This window comes from Coptis chinensis, chromosome 3 (genome assembly GCF_015680905.1).
Source record: "Coptis chinensis isolate HL-2020 chromosome 3, ASM1568090v1, whole genome shotgun sequence".
Lineage (NCBI taxonomy): Eukaryota > Viridiplantae > Streptophyta > Magnoliopsida > Ranunculales > Ranunculaceae > Coptis > Coptis chinensis.
The window spans coordinates 90,643,923-90,662,809 of NC_141458.1; the positions used below are offsets into that span (position 1 = coordinate 90,643,923).

At 34.9% G+C, this 18,887-nt stretch overlaps 1 long non-coding RNA gene across 1 annotated transcript; it reads left to right on the top strand.

Moving 5' to 3' along the window:
* Nucleotides 1–7,027: 7,027 nt before the first annotated feature.
* Nucleotides 7,028–9,394, top strand: LOC147511575 (uncharacterized). The gene is made up of 3 exons (XR_015217029.1): nt 7,028–7,277; nt 7,383–9,245; nt 9,323–9,394. It is a non-coding gene; the product is annotated as an uncharacterized LOC147511575 (long non-coding RNA).
* The last annotated feature ends 9,493 nt before the right edge of the window (nt 9,395–18,887 follow it).

Sequence of the window (18,887 nt, forward strand, 5' to 3'; positions counted from 1 at the left end):
GGTTTTTGGTTTTCCTATTTATGCTAAGAAGTCAGAACGACAGTCAGAACAATGTGGTTCTGTCTTGCTGTTGCCAAGAAGCCTAAGAACATATAAATTGGAAACCCTGAGGTGAAGAAAGATGTGGAGTTTGAACGTGTGTAATTGAAAACCAAGTTAGTACTCAGAGAACCTAGGCATTTCTAAACCTGGGCACAGATTCTGAATTTGGAGATGTAATTCTTCTCCATCTCTTCACGTCAGATCTTGAGTGAGAGAACCTCAATTTCAACGTGTTGAGAAAAAGTGATACTTTCCAAAAGCTGAAAACAAAGAAGAGGGTACGTTTGAATAGGACGCCATAAAGCCATAAATGAGAAAGATGAAACATCAGCTCGGTAATGAAGAAGAAGAGAGTGGCAGAGGTTATTGCCTTGTTTTCTGGATGGACTCTGGTTCTTGCTTCTTTGTTTTGGGCATTTCCAACAGCCAAAACAAACATAATTGATGGGACGTCAACCTATCAATCCCCAATCTTCCCTCTACGCCATTAAAATTGAAATGGCTTTCTCCTTTCTACCTCTATAGTTTTTTAACTAAATGGGTGCCAATCCCAAAAGTTAGGTGATACAATCTAGTTGTATGGGAAATTAAAATGCAAGAAAGGAAAGATGATAGATAGGATGGGATTAATTTGAAAAAAACCCATAAACAGCCACTACAAGGAACTGCCCACTACTTTACGTTCATTCTCTAGCTACAATTACCTGACCACCACTACTAGTCTCATAATAACTAACCCAGATAATAGGAAACACTAACTAACTCCATCAATCACGTACTTAAAAACTCCATCCCTCTTGAAAACAACCTTGTCCTCAAGATTGAAATATTGCACTTCGATCTTCCACGATCCCATAAGCAGCGACAATCCATAATTGAATCAAGCACATTACATTGTTGATCAAATTCCATTCGAATTGGTTCAACATGTGAGATGAGGAAAGGTACAAATGATTTGAAATTCCTACCCACAAATTGTCACTGCAACAAACAATAATTGAAAGATAATTCTAAATATGAACCAAGCCCCACAAAATCTGGTATCTTCATGAAAAATTGGAAAGAAATTGTTGAGATTGTATGTTGTAGAACTAAGAAGTTTGGTGCGGATCACCACAGCCTTTCCATCGAAAACATTTATGAAATCCCTTAAGTACCAACATCATTGCTTACAAAGTTCATTCATTGTCTCCTTAAATTGAGCACAATAACATTCAAAGATTTCATTCAAACTCGCCAATGTATTTCTAATTTCTACCACAACCTCTTCACTCATTTTTTTTTTTTTTTTTTTTTGATACAAGAACCGTGATAAATACAAGTTAACAATGAGATGCTATCCCCACAAGCCAAAGATCGAACGACTTCGATATCACTTTTTTTTTTTTTGGTGCAAATCATACTCTTATATATATATATCATCAAACTACTAGAGGTACACAGTTTGACTGAATCATACAACTTGGCAACTCGGACTTCGGTAGCTGGTGGTAAGCCCAAGCTGCTAGAGAATCTGCATCCCCGTTCAAAAGTCTACTAATCCATCTAAAAGCAGAAGAGTTAAAACTAGATAACAAGGAGGTAATGTTAGCTATTAAAGCTGTCCATCCCCAACGGTATGAGTTGCCTTGTAAGGCTTGGATTACTTCAGCATTGTCTCCTTCAAAAACAAAATGTTTCACTCTAAGATGTTGTGCCAAACAAAACCGCAACTTCATTTGCTTCAAGCTCAAACCTGGCGCATCCAAGGCCACGAACCTTCGGTTGCTCCCACTATTCTTCCCTCACTATCTACTGCTATAGCTCTAGCTCCAGCCCATCCTGTCTGCCTGTGATATGACACATCAAATCTAATGATTATACTCTCATTTGGTATATTTGGAAAAACTTTCTCAAAACATTTGTCTAATAAACTTAAATATGGGTTAGTATTGAGATGTTCTTCTCTGTGCGCCTGAAGGCAATTGTCCGCCAGTTTTCTGCTGTCTCTGAGCATCCTTTCTCTGTTGGGTTTTCTATTCTCAAACTTGCATTCATTCCTCGCCTTCCAGATCTGATTTAGCAAGAATGTAGATTGTATACCTACCATACTCTTGTCTGTGTTGGAGCTGCAACTCCAGGCTACAAAGGTATCCACTCTTTCTCTCAGAGTTTGGCCTGGTAACTTCTGCATCCTCATTCCTATATGTGAGCTGAACCACAGACTTCTAATCCAAATACAACTAAAAAGTGTGTTCTCTGATACTCAATTTCCTTGTAGCGAAAAGGCGGGGAGAACTCTCCCCTGCAACTTCCTTTCTGCTCACAAAGACATCTCCCATTGGCAAAGATCTGTGATATACATCTTCCAGAGAAACATTTGGATGTATGCAGGAATGGGAGTCTTCCAAATGTGCTTCAGGGTGAGGGGGTTGCAGGTTGAACTTTGGCCCAGTTCCTCGTCAGACTTAAGAAAACTATAAGTAGATTTGACAGTGAGGACTCCATGTTTATCCTTATTCCATCTCATCTTATCAGCTGGAGCATTCTTAGGTCTCACCTTGATCTCTAAGATGGACTGACATAGGGCTCCATGTTAAATAGGGCTTTGATCTTAGCCTCATCCCACCCACTCTTATCTGGCAAGAACAGATCTGACACCATCAGGTTCTGTAGGAGTGGATCAAACTAGATTATATTGAATGTTAAAATGAAAGAAAGGAAAGATGATAGATAGGATGGGATTAATTCGAGAAAACCCCATAAACTCCAATTGGTTCTATTGAGGGAACCGCCTCCAATTCACACTATTGTGCAAACAACTACAATAATCAACTTTTCCCTTATTTATTAACTTACAAGCCTTAAATACAAGTTCATGTAACCATGTAACTTACGTCCATTCCCTAGCTACAATTGCCTGACCACTACTACTAGTCTCACAAAAACTAACCTACTAATATTATTAATTTAGATATAACTAGCTTTCGAACCTGTCTTACGAACGGGTGTCATTATATTAAATTATTCTGAAAAATATTTGTAACTATGCAGAACTATGAGATATAAATATTATATTAATCACACATCCAAATTTTTTGCAATGTGAAAACCCTACGCTCCATAAAAAGATAGAACACAACCTTGATAAAACCTTTCGACTTCTATTTGTTGTTAAATAATAGAAATTTGAATAAAGTTTTGTTAGAATGTCTAATAAGGCAAAGATCATATTGAAGCTACTTGAATACCAAGTCATTCCCAACCATACAAAAATAGATATGACAAACACTATTTTAAATGCAAAACTATACTTGTTGAAGATTCCAACTACAGATCATACAACTATATTTTGAGGTTAGTTCAACACAATTGCATCCAATTTTTTATTTCTCATTAATTATTCTTTGAGGTTTGTTCAATGCATGCATATATATAAATCCAGTTTTCTATTTTATGTTAATTATTCTTTAAGGTTAGTTCAATGCATTTGCATCTAGTTTCTTATTTTTGTTAATTTATTTTTAAGGTTAGTTCAATGCAATTACATCCAACTTCTAATTTCTCGTTAATTAATTCTTTGAGGTTAGTTAAAAACAATTGCATCTAAATTTAGATTTCTCGTTAATTATTCTTTGAGGTTAGTTAAATGAAGTTGTATCCAGTTTTCGATTTTCCGTTAGCTATTATTTGAAGTTAGTTCGTTGCATTTGCATCTAGATTTGATTCCCCGTTAATAACTCTTTGAGGTTAGTTCCATATAGTTTCATCCTGTTTTTTATTTCCATTAATTATTCTTTGAGGTTAGTTCAATGCATTTGCATATCATCCACTCTAATTTCCCCTTAATTATACTTTGAGTTAGTTCAATACAGTTGCATCCAGTTTCCGATTTCCCGTTAATTATTATTTTAGGTTAGTTCAATACATTTGTTTCGAGTTTCCGATTTCACATTAATTATTCTTTGAGGTTAGTTCGATGCATTTACATACAGTTTCCAACTTCACATTAACTATTCTTTAAGGTTAGTTCCATACAAAATAATAATAATAATAATAATAATAATAATAATAATAATAATAATAATAATAATAACATAACATAAAAATAAAAAAATATTGCTAGTATAATGCATTTGCATCCAATTTTTGAGAATTTTTGTTGATTTTCTTTAGGTTAGTTCAATGTTGTTGCTTCCAGTTCCTAATTTCTCGTTAGTTAGTCTTTGAGAGTTAGGTCAATACAGTTGCATCTAGTTTTTAATTTCCTATTGATTATTCTTTGAGTTTAGCTAAACGCAGTTGTATCTAGTTTTCGATTTCCCGTTGATTATTCTTTGAGGTTAGTTCAATGTAGTTGCATCCAATTTCTGATTTTCCATTAATTATATTTGTGAGGTTAGTTCAAAGAATTTGCACCCAATTTTTGATTTCCTGTTAACTATTATTTGAGGTTAGTTCAATGTATTTGTATCCAGTTTTCAATTTTCTATTAATTAATTATTCTTTGTGGTTAGTTTAATGCATTAGCATTCAGTTTCCGATTTCCCATTAATTATTTTTTAAGGTTTGTTCGTTCTCGTTAATTATTCTTTGAGGTTAGTTTGTTGTATTTGCATCCAGTTTTCGATTTTCCGTTAATTATTATTGGTATTTGTTATTGACATACCCCATATTGTGTTGGGCAGACTCCAATAAAAAAACAATTATTACAAGTGTGCCATTGGTCCCAAAAAAAAACAAATATTACAAGTGTGCCATTGGTCCCAAAAAATTGAATTCGAAAACCCCAAGCTTAAATGACCCGGCTAAGCCGTTCATTGTGCAAACCCAACGATGTGGCCACACCGTTCAGACTGAGTCCCCAACGATGTGGCCACACCGTTTGAGACTTAGTCCAAACGATGTGGCCACATCGTTGGGGACTCAGTCCAAACGGTGTGGCCACATCGTTTGAGACTTAGTTCAAACGGTGGGCCACACCGTTTGAGATTTGAACTTTGAAAAAAATATAAAGTTATGTTTTTTGGCGTTTGAGACTTAGTCCAAACGGTGTGGCTACACCGGTCAAGAGGCCAAAAAACAGAATTTTATATTTTTTCAAAGTTCAAATCCCAAACGGTGTGGCAAGAGGCCAAAAAACAGAATTTTATATTTTTTCAAAGTTCAAATCCCAAACGTTTGGGATTTGAACTTTGAAAAAATATAAAGTTCTATTTTTTGGCCTCTTGACCGGTGTGACCATACCGTTTGGACTAAGTCTCAAACGATGTGGTCTCACCGTTTGGACTGAGTCCCCAACGATGTGACCACATCGTTGGGTTTACACAATGAACAACTTAGCCGGGTCGTTTAAGCTTTTTTCGAATTCAATTTTTTGAGACCAATGGCAAATTTGTAATATTTGTTTTTTTTTGGATTTTTTTAAGACCAATGGCATACTTGTAATAATTGTTTTTTTTTTTAGTCTGCCCAACACAATATGGGGTCCGTCAGTAATAGGACCCTTATTATTTGAGGTTAGTTTAATACATTTGCATCCAGTTACGATTTCCAGGTTATTATTCTTGGGGTATTTAGGTTTTGGTCCTATTTATAGTAGCGATATTAAGCTTTGATACATTTATAGTTGGAACTTAGATTTTAGTCCAACATTTGGTAGTCAAACTCGTTGACTGTCTTGTATTTTGCTTAATATCTAGAATACCCTTACACGTGCTAATAAATAAGGGAGGCGTTCAAGGGACATATAAAATTGACATACAAACTCACACACGTTGTCAGCCTTTTGATCACTCTAGATCTAACAGTCAGTAGAGAATTGAACAAGCTATTTTCAAACTGGTTTCCGGTTCAACAAAAACCGGTTCAACAAACGAATTAAAACCGGTTCTGGATTTCACCATTCTCGTCTCAAAACAGAATACGAGAGTGTATAGTCACAAAAATCTATGATTTAAAAAAAAAAATGTAAAAAGTCTCCGAATTGATTGGTTACCGAATTTCTAAACGAATAAACAGTAAAAACGGTAAAAGTCTCCTAATTCTCGATGTTTAGTGTTTTTTTCCGATTTTTAGCGAATTTCCGATTTTTTTCCGCTTTGTATTCATTTATTTTAATATTTTATTTTATGAATTGCAAATATTTGTAGGATATAACAAGACTTCGCAACTTTTGAATTTGATATATGCTCGAAGTAACCTTGACATGATGTAAAATCACACACTGCTAGGGGTGCCTCTTTTTTCCGAAAACCAATTTTTTCGAATTCCGATCCGATATTTTTCCGAATTTGGCAATGATATTTGTGTTTCGATATCCGATTTTTCCGAAAAATAATTGGATCGGAATTGGATGTGTTTTCAAAATCCGATCCGATCCGATTTTCGATTAATTTCTAAATTTTTAACATATAGCAGTCTATTTCATATAATTACTAAATTAAAACTGCAGATAGTTTACAAACCAAATAAAAACCCTAGAGAAGTAAAACATTGTCTCTCTCACAATTTCAAATAATTAATATTGTCATTTTAGTACATGTCTCAATTTCTCTCAGCTTTCTATTTATTGGATTAATGGATTAACATGAAGAAAAAACTTGTTGAATGAACGTGTTAAAAGGTCTAACTTGTTTATTGAATTAATACATTTCAAAATGATTGCTAAATGAATGTATTAACTGGATAAACAATGGTTATCCTAAAAGAGAATCCAATTATATAATTCAAATTTCCGATTTACTTCCGTATTTTGCGGATTCCGAAATTTATGAAAATTTTCCGATTTTCCGAACTTTCCGAATTCGGAAAAAAAATTGACATCCGAAAAATAATTGGATCGGATTTGAAAAAGATATTGCCATCCGAAAAAAAATTGGAAATTTTTCCGAAAACCCTTTATCCGATCCGATCCGAAGTTACCCCTACACACTGCATACTATTTTATATTTTAATTATTTATGACTGATTTTTTCTGATTTTTTAAACGAATTTATACGAATTAACGATTTCATCGTTGCCGAATTAACAACGAATTCCGAATTTGTGACTATTGAGTGAGTGATGGGGAAAGAAAAAGAAGAAGCTCGCCAATCTTTTCTTCACCTACCCTAATAATAATTATTATGTTTCATCAAAATATCACTTTGTCAACCCTCCATTTTCTCTATAGCAACACAACAACACTGTAGCTTGTCCCTTATTTTGTCTCTCTTTTTTTGAAAACGAATCAGACACAGAGCATGAGGAGAAAGGTAAATTTCACAACTTAGTTTCTAAACACTTAGTTTTGAAAATTTGTCTTTTTTTTAGAATTTAGACCAATAAATGCCTTCCAATGACTTACCAATATGTTTCAGATTCAGTTTGAAGTAGTCAAAAGATGGAGCATACATGTTCAAATTCGGAGGTTGAAAATCATAAAGAGCCACAGGTGGTCATGTTTTTTGATTCAATTGATGAAACTAAGGATTATTATCAAGAGTATGATCGACAAGAAGGATTTACTATTAGAATAAGATCGTCACAGAAAACTCAAGCTCGTGTTGATGCAGTCACAAATGTCTTACTTGTATGTTCACGTGAGGGCCGGGACTCATAAAGAGAAGGATGAAAAGGTCAATCTCAGGGGAAAAAGTCGGAGTTGTTCCACGTTGAAAAAAGATTGTTTGGCAAGTATACACATATTGTACATGAAAGAAATTAAGAAGTGGAAAGTTTCTATCTATGAAAATGCGCATAACCATAATTTTGTTACACTGATTAAAAGACATCATTTGCCGTCGAATAGGAATATGCCTGTGGCTGCGAAGGATTTGACTGAAAAATTCGATAAGGAGAGTATGCAGATTTCGAAGGTTCCTTCTATTTTTGGAGGTGACCAATTTGGTTATGGTGGAAGAGATTGCTATAACCGGCCACTTGCGGACAACGAGGGAAAACAAAAAAAAAAAAAAAAAACTAGGGGAAGGAGATGCTCAATCAGTTATCAACTATTTCCGAAGAAAGTATCGAGAAAATCCTCAATATTTTTCCAACGTGCAAATTGATCAAAAAAGAAGAGCAACGAACTTCTTTTGGGTTGATCCTAGATCTCGTATGGCATATGAACAATTTGGTGATATTGTAACATTTGACACCACATACAGGACAAACAAATTCAAAATGTCATTTGCCCCTTATTTACCGGTGTTAATCATCATTACCAATCTATCCAATTTGGATGTGCACTTTTTCACGATGAAACAGAGGCGGCATTTAATTGGTTGCTCAAGACATGGGTTGAAGCAATGGGTGGTCGGCATCCAACGTCCATTATCACTGATCAAGACGCTGCCATGTGTGGTGCTGTGAGGAAGGTTTTCCCTAATACGAAGCATCGACTATGCATTTGGCATATTAAAAAGAAATTTGGTGAAAAGTTAGAACATATTTATTTCGAGAATTCAAAGTTCAAGACTGGATTGGAGAAATACATTCACTTTACATACAAGGTTGAAGACTTTGAAAGGACATGGAAAAACTTGATGGAAGAATTTAAGTTAACTAAGAACCCTTGGCTTGAGGGCTTGCTTGATATAAGAGAATGTTGGGCTCCTATATACCATCGTCGTACATTTTTTGCTGGTATGAATACGACAGGTCGTAGTGAGGAGGTCAATGCCTTCTTCAATGAGTTTGTCAACTACAGAACTAGTCTAAGTGAATTTGTTGATAGATATGATGAAGCTCTAAAGAAGATAGTTCGAAATGAATGTGATGAGGATTTCGTTTCAGAACATAAGGATCGAATTGTTAGTGAACACAACTTGTTATTAAAACACGCGGCAAGTGTCTACACTCGGAATATGAAAAATTGTATAAGATGGCATTAGCGGAATTGAAGGGCTTTTTCTTGATATTTTAAAGGAGCGTGCTGAAATTGTTAACACTGCAAAAAAACGTTGAGATTTCAAGTGATCCAAACCATCAAGGACAAGAAGGACTCGTGTCCAAGGGCTCACAAAAAATGCCAATATTAGATCCAGTTATCTCCCAAACAAAAGGAAGACCGAAGGATGGCACAAGGAAAGAGAAAGTTAGCAGCAGTAAAAGATGGAAGCCCGCTATTGAGATAGCTTGAAATAAGAAGAAAAGGAAGTGTGTCTTATGTAAAAACACAGAGCATGATAGACGAAGATATCCGAAAAATCCAAAGTTGCAGGCATACTTATCTGAGCCTTGTAAGTAAAACTACCATGTATTTTCCACATATTTCTTTTCATAAATTTGCACTAACTATAACTATTTTTATATACAGCCCTTACTGAAAAGTCTGCTAAAAACTTAGGACCTGCTGAAAACTTGGGACCTGATCCGACTGACATTTTAAAGGTAATTATTTACTCTTAACTACTAGAAGTAAGTTTTTAGTTCAATTGATTATGTTAACTAAATCTTTTTTGATATTCATGTTTGCAACAGTTAAAACCACTTTTGAGGGTTTGAAGGATGGTGATTGAGGAAAAGCGATGCATTTTTTTGGTGGATTCCCTAAATATATAGGATTATATTCACATTCTTTTTGGTGAACTAAATGTGTAGGAATCATATTATTTTTGTTGGATTAAATATGATGTAGGAATCACATTCTTTTGGGTGGATTAAATATGTAGGGGCGTACATTTTTGTGTATATGAATCTTAAGTGGCTTTCTTATGTACTGAAGATGCAGTTCGATCACTAGTTTATTGATATGGCACTTTTTAAGTTATTGTCATATTTTTTTCTTAAATGCATTAGACTCTAAAAGGTGAGCAGCACACAATTGTGTATGCAAACACCATTTATATGCCGAGAATTCTAAGCAAGTGTGTGGTTTCAAATTTATTTGTGAGTAAATACTAAGTCTACTGAATGAATACAAATCGACGGCAATTCTTTTGATCCGGCCTGTTATTAGGGGACCTGCCATTCCTCGGGTTTTCCTTGCCGTCGTACTTCTGGTCCTATGTTGAATCCATTATATATACTGCGTTCAAGTCTACTATCAATTGTATACTTTTGTATTCTCATACTAGACAGCAGAAAATCTATACAATTCAAGCTAACTGCTTTCTCGTTATAGTTGTAGTTGTTATAGGGGTGCAAGTGGATATCCAAATATTCAACCGATTCGAATTCATATTCGAAAAATCGGATAATTGGATATTTTTTTTATGTCCGAACTAGTTTCGGATACGAATTCGGATACTGACATATCCTCATCCGATAATATCCGATCCGATTTAAAAAATTAATAGTTATTATATATAATTAATTTATTCATTTTTTATTGTATAAAATATTATATAAAATCATAAACTAATAATATAAAACTATAATAACAAAATAATAATAATAAATGACAAATATAATATTTATACTAGTTTTTATAGTGGTAAAATGAATTATTCAAAACAAATAAAATTTTAATTAATTTTAATTTTTGGATCGGATATTAGATTTTTTTAATATCCGTCGGATTCAGATTCGGATATGGGTATAAATTTTCGGATTCGGATTCGGTACATCCGAACCAATCCTTTTGCACCCCTAAATTGCTATCTAATTTCATGAATTTTGTCTCACTTTTTTGTATGGACGACAAGCTAAAATTGTACAAAACATCATCGAAAAAGCATTCAAAACTTCATTGTTTTAATCCAAACTCAAAACAAATCAAAACTTAGTTTCCAGCAAAAACAAAAGCTCTAAACAAAGCATCCCCATACATACACACTACAATATAATCACCAATCCTATAACAACTACATTGAGCGTCCTCCAGCTGTTAAGAATCTTTAGTCACCCTCAACCAAATACAAACCATGTGCTTGTATGCCAGTCCTCATAACAAAGTCGAAATCTGCCTATACTTCAGCTCATCACCAAGAATTGTTAATTGGTTGCTAGTAATTGATCCTTTGCTTCCATTAGCTCCACATAGTAATTTTACTTGTTGCCGCCTCAAATTAATTTCGTATTGTACTGTCCATTCCATCTCAGATTGTTGTTGAAAATAAAGAATCAATCATATTGCTTTTAAATTCAATTGGAAAAAAAAAGTGAGAAAAGTACTCGTTTATTCTTATTTGTTCGTCATCGATGCATACGAAAGAGAAAAGAAATAATAGAGGGGTCAGCTCTTCTCCAAAAACAGATGATGAAGCAACAAAATTGGAATAGAAAGAAGAGATAAAGGTTATTTCAATAGCCTGTAGGGAAGAAAGACAGATGAGTAGGAAGTTTATGATGAGGGACACGGAAAGATTTGGTGACGAAGAAGATGGCGAGCTTCTTCTTTTTCTCTCCCCCGTCACTCTCTCGTATTCTGTTTTCTGAGATGAAGAATAGTGAAACCCGGAACCGGGTTCAATTCATTTGCTGAACCGGTTTTAACCCAAAAAAACCAGTCTAAAAACAACTTGTTTAATTCTCTGGTGACTGTTAGATCTTGAGTGATCAAAAGGTTGATAACTTGAGTGATTTTGTGTGTCAATTTTATATGTCCCTTAAACGCCTCCCAATAAATAATTTTCTGGAACTTTCTATCTAGTAGTGCTATAATCTTTGAAGGCTTTTAATGGCCGGGGAATCACGTACTAGGCCAAATTGATAATCGATGCAGAATTGTGAGCTAGATATTTATAGTTTACGATAATTGGGTGGATATCGGTGGATCATTCACAGCTCAAAACAGTCCAACTGCATAAGAAGACAGCGCTTTGTTTTCCTAGAATTTAGGAAAGGTGATTCCATCGGTCACTCATCAAATTGGATTGGACAACCCTCAAAAAATAAAAGAAATTTTACAAATTTGCCATATTATAAATTTGCCATAAAAACTCAGGCCCAGCAACCAATTTAACCGGTCTCGTTAAAACGAATCTTCTGGGCCATTTCTGTATACACTCAAACGACTTGGCCATATCGTTTGAGTGTACACGATATAGCCACGTCGTTTTGGTATACACTCAAACGACTGGGACATATCATTTGAGTATACACACTCAAACGATATGGCCATGTCGTTTGAGTGTTAGTTTGATTAACACTCAAATGATATGGCCAAGTTGTTTGAGTGTTACTCATACTAACACTCAAATGACGTAACCAAACGATATGGCAAAGTCGTTTGAGTGTATACCAAAACGACGTGGCCATATCATTTGAGTGTATATGAAAACTATATGGCCAAGTCCTTTGAGTGTTAGTTTGAGTAATACTCAAACGACTTGGCCACATCGTTTGTGTGTGCCATTTGGTATCACATGCAAGCGGTATGACTGGGTCGTTTAGGACTTCTATGGGGCGATATGGTGAAGTTGTTTGAACATAAACACCAATTACACTTTTCTTATACATAAACACCAACACTTTTCTTATAATACAAATAATTAATCGATCATAAGTGTAAAATAATTTATTTAAACAATTATGTGCAAAATTGAATTAGTAATGATCAATTATCAACACATCCCAATTAAATTAGGAAAATTAAAATCCAATTTAAAAAATTGGGTTAGGAACAACACAATTAGTTACACTAACACAATTACATGCACTCTGCACTCTTTTTCTGTTATGACATAGTATCTATATAACCAAGTTAAAATATGTAATCAAACATGCTAAAATCTAAAATAATAATTTGTTTTATATCTAAACTTGTTATTATTATTATTTTTTTTCAATTGTGAATCATAAACTAGTTTGGGATTTGGGGTTTGGGGTTCAGGGTTTAGAAATTTTGTACCAACATATTTCACTTAATTATTCGAAATAATAATTTGTTTTATATATAAATTTATTATTTGTTATTTTATTTTTAAAATTGTGAATCATAAACTAGGTTGGTGGTTTAGGGGTTAGGGTTTAGGGTTTACAAATTTCGTACCAACATATTTTACTTAATTATTCAAAATAATAATTTGTTTTATATCTAAAATTATTATTTATTATTTTCTTTTTCAAATTTTGAATTATAAACTAGTTTGGGGGTTTGGGGTTTGGGGTTAGGGTTTATGGTTTAGGATTCATTACAAATTTCGTACCGACATAAAAAAAAAAATTTTAATTTCAAACATATTTCACTCAATTATCCAAATCTAAAATAATAATTTGTTTTATATCTAAACTTGTTATTTTCCATTTTTTTTTATTCAATTGTGAATAATAAACTAGTTTGGGGTTTAGGGTTTAGAGTTTAGGGTTTACAAACATATTTCACTCAATTATTCGAAATATATCAAAATTTTAAATATATATAGAATACTCCTTACTCTTCCTTGCTCCTTTTTTCATTAAAATCCTTACTCCTTACGTAGAATACTCAAGTTTCTCTACATATTATAATACTCAAGTTTCTCTAAATGGAACATGAAAATGAAGAAGAAGCATTTGAGTAATGTTTGAGGTGCAACAACAAATTAGAGAAGGAGAAAATAGAAGACATGTTGAAAGTGAAGAAGTGGAACAAAATGTTGAAGGTCAAGGTGAAGAATTTGAAGATGCGCGCGACTAGTTGAGCAAATGAGATGCCGAGAAATCATCGACGACAAAGTGCAAACCTAAATAATGAGGTAACACTTGATTAGAATGAATACAAAACACTTGATTGAATGAATGAATGAATGAATGCAAAACACTTGAATGAATGCAAAACCCGAGCCCAAACGACATGGTTGGGTCGTTTGGGGACACTATAGAACGACATGGCTGGGTCGTTTGGGAACACTATAGAACGACATGGCTGGGTCATTTGTGAACACTATAGAACGACATGGCTAGGTTGTTTGGGGACACTATAGAACTACATGGTTGGGTCGTTTGGACCCTCTATGAAATTACATGGCTAGGTCGTTTGGACTAAATTTAGTTAAAAATTCATTTTTTTTGTGACTTTGAAACTAAGTGCAAATTGTTTGAGACTTTTGTTTTATTCTTCTATATGTAGAATTCTTTGACGCTATCCAGGAACCGATCATCTGCAAACTCAAATGATGTGGATTGTCAACCGATTTTAAGTGATACAACATAAATTTTTTACTATGGAAGAGGAATAATTGAGTGGCATTGATTTCATTTTTTTTAATTTTTTTTTCTAAATGTAATTTTATTAGTGTATTAATAATAGTTGTTGTTTTTTATGTATTTAGGTCTTTCATACATGTAGTGAGGTAATCGGTTGGATAACCGCTAGAGGAAGACAAGTTAATGTTGTTGTGGTCATTGAAAAGTCGGAGTGTGCCAAGGGAAACCGAGTAGCAAGATTGAATTTGGCTTGCGAGTGCTCGGGTGTGTATCGGTCACACAAGAAGGAAGGCGAAGGGAGGGCTAATAAGAGAAGGTCGGGAACCAAGAAATCGGGATGTCCATTTAAGTTAAAAGGTGTTTTCCAATGCGGCACTGTCGATAGTTGAAAAATAGAAGTTAGAAATGGTATTTACAACCATGCATAGTACAAAATATCGTGCCGGTTCAAAATACCGAAAGTCTCCAAAACCGATATTTTGAAATATATAAGAAAATATCGATCGATAAGAGGAGGTTTGGCAAGCCTAGTTTAATGAGTTGTTCAATATATCGAGACATATAAGGGACTTTTAGTGATGAGATGAGGTTTTGATAGAGGGATAAACAATTTGGAAAATTAAAGGAGATATCAACCAAACCTTACTTGTTATTTGTAAATGACCAGATGAGGTGGAAAGATGAGAATTATTACAACCTCATTCATGCTTACAGCAGACCATGCGAATGTGATCTCATTAAAAAAAAAATCTATTAAAGATGTTTTACTTTTTTTCTTCTAACGGAAGACCATATACCTTGCAATTTCTAACTTCTTTACACTCAACTTCTCAAATCTAAATATCCAATATTTCTCAAAAAACTTGAATGGAAGGAGAGAGAGAAAATTTCCTTTGCTTAGAAAACAAAAGAGAATGAGAGATGAATAGTAAAAGAGGAAATGGGAAAGACGACGGAAACGATAAGAGAACAATTGTGTGATCGATCAATTACAAGTTGATATTATCCCACAACATCAGGAACTCAGGGAGAGTGAAAATTACCCATCTCTACTGTTTTGTGTTTACTGTTTACACCTTGTGACAACAAGAAGATGACCCATGATATTTCAAAATTTCGATAATCTATCTTAAATATCGCGATATATAGCGATAAATTTCTGGTAAGATAGAGGAGTTTTCCCTGCCAGCTTGATATCGGGAATATTTTGATGCCGTTTTACTGGAAATCCGGCAAATATCTCGATATATCGCGAAATGCCGCGGCATTTTGTACTATGCAACCATGTATTGGCAAAAACTCTTGAAGGACATGCATTTGCTACTTGTCTGACCGTTCTAGAGTTTGAGTACTTGTCAGAGATGAGTAAGTGTGGAATAAAGCCTAAATTTTTTTTGGATTTCATCAAGAATATGTATCATGAAAACATATCTAGTATATCCCAAGTCTACACTGCAAGGCAAAAGGTGAGGAAATTGGATATGAACGGTCTCACACAATTACAGAGATTGCGTGAGTTGTTAACAAAAGAACATTATTTTGAGGAGTTGAGACATGATGAGAATACCGAGGAGATAACGGGGTTGTTATGGGCCCATCCAGAAGGTGTTAAGTTGGCTTGGACTTTTCCAATGGTTTTCATGTTAGATGCTACCTACAAAACTAACAGGTATCGGCGGCCTTTCATACAGTTTGTTGGGGTGAGTTCAACGTGAAAGTCTTTCACCGTGTGTCAGGTGTTGCTTCAGTCTAAAACAACAATCGACTATGAGTGGGCCCTGCATCATTTTAGTGGCTTGCTTGGTGACATAAGTCCATCCGTGATCGTGTCTGACAGGGACTTGGCCCTGATGAGTGCCGCTGACAAAGTTTTCCCGAATGCACACAAGTATCTATGTAGATGGCATATCGCTACGTGCATCATTTCAAAATGTTATGATATTTTTCCAACTACATAACTTGTAGAGAAGGCCCAGTTCTCGTGGAACACTGTAGTCAACTCGAAGACAGAGATTATTTTCCAGCGTAGATGGGATGCTTTGGAAAAATATTATAGAATTGAGTACTCCAATTTTGTTAGTTATTTGTGAGAGACTTGGTTTCCTCATTGGGATCAATTCGTATGTTATTGGACTAACCAACACATTCACTTTGGGAGTATAACGACCAATAGAGTTGAAGGGTCTCATGCTCAGGTGAAGCGTGTACTAGGAAATGCAAACTGTCATGATTTTTTGAGTGTGTTTAGCTTAAACCACCCGATTCTAGAGATCTAGATGTCCGAGCAGATTAGAGCTACCTTTGAGAGAAGTATGATTGTAACTCAACACCACCACTGGATTCCTTTGTTTCGTGAACTCAGAGGCCTTGTCTCACGCAAGTGTTTAGACTTGCTATTTGAAGAAATAGAAACCCGCGTAAAGCGTGTTAAAGATAGAGAGATCATGTGTTGGTGCTATTTGCACACGAGCCATGGACTGCCATGTGCTTATGAATTAATTGAGTTTGAAGAGCAAAAGCAGTCCATCCCTTTGACTGTTATCGATCCCTTTTGGAAAACATTGTCTGCTTCTCCCAATGTGTCAGTGGGTGTTGGTCCCGATGTTACACCTTCAATGGACTTGTTCATGAATATGTTTGCAATGGTTTTTGAAGAAGAGCAAAGGGTTATGATTAGGAAGCTTATGGAGATTGTCGTACTGTGAAAAGTACATATGGCTATCTTGCCTCGTGAGAAAGCAAAAACCAAAGGTCGGCCGAAAGGTAGCTGCAGCAGAAAACTTCCAACTGGAGATGAGAACTCTTCAAAGCGAGATCCATCTCATTTTGAACATTCTCAATGTGACCATGAGGAGTGGGTCTCATCACAACCAAATACTATGCCCACCCAAAACACCCACACCACACCAAGAAAGAAGCCTTCTCCAAAAATACCAACCCAAAACACCCACACAACACCAAGAAATAATCCTTCTCCAAAAACACCAAAAACAACCACACCAAGAAATAAGCCTTCTCCAAAAACACCAAAAACAACCACACAAAGAAATAAACCTTCTCCAAAAATAGCCACACCACGAAATGTGAGAGATGGGTTAGACTTTGGAAAGACGAGGGGTCCTAAGGATTATGGGTTGGATATTCCTGAAGAAATACATAAATACATTGTTAGAGTCCATGACCCTGTTGGCGATGGCAACTGCAGTTATAGAGCTTTCTGCATTGCATTAGGAAGAAGTCAAGAAGAATGGCTGCAGATAAGAAGGGACTCGTATGAAGAGCTTACTGACAACCTCCCCCTTTATTGTACTTTGTACAATCAAAGTGAGGTTTTTTATGCGATGAAGGAAATCCTATATGAAAAAGGTTACACACCCTTAAATAAGTGGATGAGCATGCCCTTTGCTGGATATCTATTTGCTTCAAGATTTAATGTTGTCCTCCTACATTTAGGAGCTCATCATTGCTTCCTTATCATGTCGCTGAGAACCCAAGCAAATCCTGAGAGAGTGAAAAAAGTATTAGGTAGCGCACATGTTGGTAGAAATCATTTTATCAATGTTGAACTTGTTGAAGATTGTCCGGTTCCTCCAGTAATGTGCCAATGGCTTAGAGCTCGATATGATATTGCTGAAAGTTGGAATTTGGCCTTGACAGCAAGGCAATTGCAATTTATGGCATTAAATATTCCCAATCTAATGTGTGAAAGCGAGCCTGTTGAAGACCCAACCATACATGTTATCGACTAAGTTGTTTGTATGTTATCGATATGATATTTTGATATAATTTGGAACAAGTGTAATTAGATTTTATTTTAATGTTAGGGCTTTTATTTGATTTGATTTGGAAATTGAGTGATCGACTAAGTTGTTTGTATGTTGTCGATATGATATTTTGATGTAATTTGGAACAAGTGTAATTTGATTTTATTTTAATGTTAGGACTTTTATTTGATTTGATTTGGAAATTGAGTGATCGACTAAGTTGTTTGTATGTTGTCGATATGATATTTTGATGTAATTTGGAACAAGTGTAATTTGATTTTATTTTAATGTTAGGGATTTTATTTGATTTGATTTGAAATTTGACTAAATCGATATGATATTTTGATGTAATTTGGAACAAGTGTAATTTGATTTGATTTTAATGTTAGGGATTTTATTTGATTTGATTTGGAAATCGAGTGATCGACTAAGTTGATTCGGACTGCAATCGAGTGATTTGGAAATAATGTTCGTATGTTGTCAATAATGACCGAAATGACATGGTCAAGTCGTTTGGACTTTATACCAAACGATGTGGTTGGGTCGTTTGGGCTTTAAGGTAAACGATCTGATGAGGTTGTTTGGCCTTTATACCGAACGATGTGGCTGGGTCGTTTGAGCATTAATCCAAACGATCTGCCGCAGTCGTTTGGTATAAAGGACAAACGATCTGACGAGGTCGTTTGGCCTTTTTACCAAACGATGTGGTTGGGTCGTTTGGACAAATTTTTTTGAAAGTTCATTTCGTTTTTACAACACTTTCATATTCATCAAATTCCACTTAATCAAACATCATTCAAAATCAAGATTCCACTTAATCAAACATCATTCAAACATCATATTCATCCATTCGTTCTAAATCAAATAATCCATCCATTCGTTCCAAAGTTAACAAAGTTACAAATCTTAAATTGAAACAAATCATGAACTATAACGCCCACCACTGTACTTGCACCTAGTCAAGTTGTACGCTCGTTCGAAGGAGGACCTTGCTTCCTCTGGAATATTATTCCCAGCCAATTGCAGACCTCTCTCTAGCAAACGACT